Here is a 6,482-nt window from a genome sequence, read left to right as displayed (position 1 = left end):
CCGCCACTGCCGCCGCCGCCGCCTCTGCCGCTGCCGCTGCCGCTGCTACCACCACCACCAGCCCCGCCGCTTCCTAGCAAGCTCACTGCTGCCCAAAAGCTCCCAGCCAGGGAACTCCACCAGCCTATTTATCTGAGCCCCGGGAAAGCTCCGTGACGTAGCTGCCCATATATGGACAGACAAAGCCCAGCCGAAGGGGCGCGACGTCACAATGGAAGCTCCTCACAATGGAACATTAGAAAGCAGGAAGCGGGCCGCAGCCAACATGCGGCGCCCGCAAAGCTCGCAGATCTTAAAAAAATGAGAGAAAGAGAGAAATGAAAGAGACGAAAGAAGGAAAATTCGAGAGGAGAGAGGAAAGAGGGAAGCAACTGAACGCAACGCGTAAAGCGCGCAGCGCGGAGTTGAAAAAGCAATAACCTCCTGTGTGTTTATTTTTGGTCCGCACAACCAGAGCGCGCTTGTGTGGCGGGGGGCAGGGGGCCGGAGTTCTTCGCGAGTGGCCGCCAACAGCCCAAGCAGGGAGAAAGGGAATTGGAAACCCTCGGCGAGGTCCCTTTGCAACCTGCGAACTTCTGGGGAACCCGGAAGGCGTGCGCTCCGACCCCGCTCCCGCCGCTGCCCTCGCGTCTAAGACCCTGCCTGAGCCTGGGGAGAAAGGGAGCGCGTCCCTTCGAGGAGGAGCCCTGCGTGTCAGGGACCGCGGGTCCAGGATCCCCACCCCTCCCTCTGACTCTCCGCCCACACCCCCGCTGCTCCCCGGCCGCTGACCCGGCGCTGACTCCCTGCTGAGCGCAGTGGCCCGGAGCCTCGTAGCTGCAGCGCGGCTGCGCGGAGGCGAGCACCCAGCACTTTTGGGGGTCGAGGATGTGCGGTCTGGGTGGTAAGGCAGTAGGACTAAAGTTGAGGGGATAGGGGACGCGTGCACCAAATCCCTGATAATTCCCTAACGGTTCCAAAGCACCTCCTTTGGCCACGGGATGGCAGGAGGGCCCAGCAGGCCCAGGCGCAGTCGCTGTCTGTGGCTGCCTGCGAAGGGCCCGCCACGGAGTTGCAGCAGGAGTGTGCCGAACCCACAGTCTCCGAGCCACCTCCTCTAGTCCCTCCCCTCCCCCTCGCTTCCACAGGGCTGTCCCCATCGCTGCCTGCCGGCGCCCTGCAGTCAGGGGCCTCCCGGTTGCCGACCGGGACGCTGTCACCTCCCGGAGCCTCAGCAGATCCCGGGGGCGGCTGCTGCGTTCCCCGAGGCCTGCTCAGGGAGCGCGCGCGGCCGGGCCGCGGGAGAGCCGGAGCAGAGAAAGGGAGCGTGGGGGAGCGACCCCGAATCACACCGGCACCGGCTTGGCGTGGGAGGATTCCCTCCTCGGTGGCCGCGTGGGCGCGGTGAATCCCGCGTCCCCCCCCTTCCCCACGCTGGGGAGTCGGGGTTGGGGGAACGTGCATTTCTCAGGGGGAGTGGGAGTGTTGACAAGGAGGAAGAGAGGATCCCCGGGCCTCACTCCGTGGGAGGGCCACGCGGGCCGGGGACGTGTGGGAGGAACTCCCGAGCTGCACATCGTGGTGGGGGTGGATGACAACCTCGCTCCCCTCCCCTCCGCGCGGCGGAGAACTGGGGGTGGGAGGGTCCGGCCTCCCCCGGATCTTCTCTGGTTCTTGGTAAAGGAGGGATTCCCGCCGCCCGCGAGCCCCCTCACCCCACCCCTGCTGCCGCTCCCGCCAGGCTCCCCACACCTATCCAGGGGAGGCGCTGCGCCCCCGGGCTCTCCTCCGCCCGCGCGGCGCGGGGAGGGAGCGCTCTGCAGCGGTCCCCGGCTCCGGCCGGAATCAGGGCATGCAGCGCCTCCCGCCCCCGGCTCCCTCCCTAGGGGGGCGAGCGGCCGGCCCGGGGGCGTGGGCGGCAGTGTGAGCCCGGCTGGGCGCGGGAGGGGCCCCGGCGGCTGCAGGGAGGGTCGCGGGGCGGCGGGCCAAGCCGGGAAGAGCCATACAAGGAGCGGATCCGGTGACGCGCCGGCCGCGCCCCTTCTCCTCGATTTGGCTGCCGATTCCGGTCCCCGGATTTGCATATTTTGGCATCCAGTGGAAAAGGAAAGAAGAACGGAACCCGCAGCCTTTAAAGGAACCGCACAGACTCTAGCGTCACCTAGGGAGGCGGTCTGGGGGGCGTGAAAAATTAGCCAGCGGCTCTGGCCTCTGGCCGCGGAGCGCCGCAGCCTGGGAGCAGCGGCGAGCGGCGGTGACTAGCGAGGCCCGCCCGCACCTGGCCCCTCCGCGGCGCTTCCTGCGGCGCGGGCACCCGGAGGCGGCGGGGGTCTCGGCGGGTTCCCGCCCGGGGCCAGGGGACGCCGCCGGGGCGGCGCGGCCTTGCGCGAGCGGCAGGCCACGGTAGTGACTGCAGTGGCCTTGTTTCCCCGCGCGAGGCACAGCTCAGCCTTCGGGGGTAGCGGGAAGGAAGCGGGAGACCTCCGGGCGGCCCAGCTCCAGTCCGGAGGACCCTGCCGTGATGCACCCCCTCCCCCTCGGCCCAGACCTCTCCCCAGAAGAGGAGGGTGAGGAGCTGGAAACCCCAGTCCTGTTATATAGGGGCCCGCGTTAGGAAAGGCAGAGGCAGTGGGAGAATTTGGGATCCTTGAAGGCTTCCAGGACCCCCAGAGACTGTGGAGGAGTGTAGCCCCTCCCGAGAGGGGCCCCCAAACACGTTTAGGCTAGCTGCACTTGTTGCATCGAAGAGAGGAGCAAGTAGCAGACCTCCGAGGCCTGCTCCACCGCCTGCTTACTTGTTGGTGAGACTGGATAAGAGGCTTTGGGGGCAAATTGCCTGCCACCTGCTTCCTCCTAGTTTTTGACAAAGAATGGGAGCCTTCAGTTCAATTAAATAAGCATTCATTAAAACTTCAGTGTGACCTGGGGCAAATTTCTGAATTTCTTTCTTAGCCTCAGTTTCCTTATTTGTAAATTGGGATAATGATAGTACTTATGCCTTAGGAAGCTTTAAATGAGATAATCCTCATAGAGTACTTATGCCAGCCCCCTTGAAGGTACCCCGTAAAGGGCAGTTAAATATTTATTTATTTTTTATGATAGTCACAGAGAGAGAGAGAGAAGCAGAGACACAGGCAGAGGGAGCCTGATGTGGGACTCGATCCCAGGTCTCCAGGATCACGCCCTGGGCCAAAGGCAGGCGCCAAACCACTGCACCACCCAGGGATCCCTAAAGGGCAGTTAATACTGGTCAACTATACTCTCCCCTACTCTACTGGGTATCTTAAGGGTGCGTATAAGTGATGCAGGGAGTACCGAGGGCCAGATATCCCCTATCCATGTGATCATATATACAAGAAGCATTGGGGTTTATTTTTTAGGGGAGAAAGAATGTCCTGTTCGTGCGCCAGGTACCTGCTGGGCACTGTGCCAAGGTTAAAGAAATGTCCTCACTCTGCAGGAGCACCAGCCCCCAGCGCTGGGGGTGACATAAGACAGGGTACAGAGAAGTTACTCGGTTGCACTTCAAGACGCTGGCACATCCTTCTAGACTTTTTGGAGGGTGGCTCTGGCTCCTGGGGTGAGGTGGGGGACTCATGCCTTTCCGTCCCTCCTCTGCCAGGGAAGGAGTCCTGCCATGGAAAGGCTGCCTCTGTAAGCAGGGGTCATTCTTGCCTGACTCCTCTTCAGGTAGGAGCCCCCACAGGTGTCCCCTGTTAGCCTGGATGATGGTGGCAGATGGAGGCCAGGGTTCTGTGGCAGGTGGGGACAAGCCTGGGTATGAAGTGGGTGTGGGGTGTTTGGAGTGACTGCTTATAGACTAATAGCCTTCTCCCTTCTGGTCGCCAAGCCTTGCATCCAGCAGAGAAAAAAATTTTTCCTCCTTTCCTCCCCCTTCTCTCCTCTCTCTCTCCTGAGCAGGGGCCGAGGGCAATTGTCTCAGGTTTATTGGCGGGCTCAGGTGAGAATGCCAAGGGCCTAATTACCTGAACTCCAAGCCCCGGACTTGTTGGGGAGCGAGTAGGCACTGGTTCAGGGCGTCCTGGGCCTGGAGATGGTGAAAGGCAGGCCCGGCCCCTCTGCACTAGGGCCAAGGCCTCCCAGCCCCTGGTTGCTCTCTCCCACCAAGCCCAGCTCCCTTGCCAGCTGCATTTGTGGGGACAGCTGCCACGTATGGGGGCAATAGGTACGTTTGTCTTGATGGAAGGCTGAAGGAAGGTGTCCATGTGGCCCTAGGAATTCAGCCCCAAGAGAGGCCAGGTGGTTGCTCTGTCTTGCTCCTTAGTTCTGCAGTCACCTCCAAACTTTAGCTCCCTTCTGCTAAACATATCCAGTCTTTCTCTGCAATCTTACAACAACCCCCTCCCCCCAATTAATTCAATCTGGGGTGTTAGCAATTATAGCACTGCTCTTCTCAGAGGCAATCTGCATTTTCAAAGAAAATGCTTAGAGAGGGTAGGAAATCACTCAAAGGAATGAAGCCCTGTGCTTAGCATGATCCCTGGAAATGGTAGGTGCTCATTAATACTGGTGGAATGAGGTGACGGTGGGTAGCAGGCCCAGGGACAAGCAGTGGGAGGGCCGGCCTTCAGAGAGTGGGCTCCTCACATCATTCCAGGCACCTGTGTGGGTACAGGGCCCACCCTGGCGGTATTGCTCTGGATTGACACTTGTCTCAATGTAGTTGCTTTCCATCTTGGGGTGCCCCACAGGATGTGCACAGGGGACAGACAGGTCACTGAGGGAATCTCCCTGGCCATCTCTTCCTGGTATTCTAGAGGTCATTGCTATTTGTTCAATGACAACAGCCAGCTGAGGCCAGGTGGGTTTGGCCTAGAAGCTTTTGGAGGGGAAATAGTGTTGGTACCCATGAAGACTTTTGAAGGGGGTGCTCCTCCTGAAGCCACAGAAGACGCGGCCATGGGAGCCCCGTGGCCGTACTTCATTGCTTCATTGTCCTCATTCTTCACAACAATCCAGTGAAAAAGTTTTTAGGGCTGCCCCCTTAACATTTTGCTTTTTCAAAAAATGGAAAGTGTCCGAATTGTTCATTGGAGGATACCCAGCCAGGAGGCGGCTGAGCTGCCATTTGAACTCAAGGCCTTGTGACTCCAAGCTACTGCTCTTCATCCCCACCTTTGTCTCCTCATGGCTGCCAGAGAAAGAAATAAGTGGCAGAGCTGGGTAATAGGACAGATAGGTATAGAACTTGTGGAGAAGGTGGTGGGTAGAAGAAACGTTCCTTGGAATGTTGCCTCCCAGCAGCTACTTGGACCCAGTGTGTGGTGGGGGAAGAGCCCCTGCCCAGGGGACAGTTGGAGGCTACCCACTCAGGGGGGTGGGGGTGGGTGGGCAGCGTTTTAGCAGGGCTCTCAGTAGGTGGAATGGTCACTGTGCCTCTGAGCTCAGGTCCCATGACCATGTCACATCAGCCATGTACTTCCATTTTATTTTATTTTATTTTATTTTATTTTATTTTATTTTATTTTATTTATTTTATTTTTATTTTATTTTATTTTTTAAAAAAGATTTTATTTATTTATTCATGAGAGACACACAGAGAGAGAGGCAGAGACATAGGCAGAGCGAGAAGCAGGCTCCCCCCACAAGGAGCCCGATGTGGGATTTGATCCTGGATCCTGGGATCACGCCCTGAATGAAGACAGATGCTCAACCGCTGAGCCACCCAAGGGTCCCCCTTCTTCCATTTTAAACACCTGTTTGTGCCCCAATTCAAAGTAACTCTTTATAATCATGTTGAATCGGGATCGTTTCTGATCACACTTCCAGCAATTTGGGGGCAGGTCTGGTGACCAAAAGGGAGAAAGTCTTGTTAAAAAGTGACATTTGCTGGGGAAGGGCCCCCAAGTGGTCCTGGAGCCCCCTCCTTAGACACAAGTCCAAGGCTGTAAGTAACTGCCATAGGGACAGAGAAGCTGAGAGTTTAGGGCCCGGCCAGGCTGGAGCAGGGAAGGAAGGCAGGTCTTGGGTTAGAAGGTGAGACTTGGAAAGAGGTTGCTGGTTGGGTAAGTGGAGAGTAGAATCAGGAGTTCTGCATTCTACTGTGAATTATCTATAGGACTTTGAACCAGGCTCTCTTGTTCCTGGGCTTCTGGTAGGAACCAGACCAGACAATCCACCTCTAAGTTCTTCCCAGGCCTGTTAATCCACTGTTTCAGGATTCCACTGTAGAAAGGGTTAGGAGGAGACGCGTTAGTGTTCCCAATAGAGGTGGGTGTTCTGTAAAGCTTGGTCTGGGATCCTCGTGGAGAAGGAGGCATGGGTCAGGAGATGAGGCCTTACAATAGGAACTTTGCTGTGCTAGCTTAGGCGTTCATGGAAGGTAAGTAGAGTCATGTGCTCAGAAGGCCCATCATTGCCCCTGGGGGCCACTGTGGGACAGCCCCCTTCTCAACTGGGAGGGATAGTATATCTGCAGAAAGGACTCTTGGGGGATGGGGCTTTTTGAAAAGAGGAAATTTGTCATCTGAAATGAACCAGAA

This window comes from Canis lupus, chromosome 25, assembly GCF_011100685.1.
Source record: "Canis lupus familiaris isolate Mischka breed German Shepherd chromosome 25, alternate assembly UU_Cfam_GSD_1.0, whole genome shotgun sequence".
Taxonomy (NCBI): Eukaryota; Metazoa; Chordata; class Mammalia; order Carnivora; family Canidae; genus Canis; species Canis lupus.
This window is presented reverse-complemented; position numbering follows the sequence as displayed.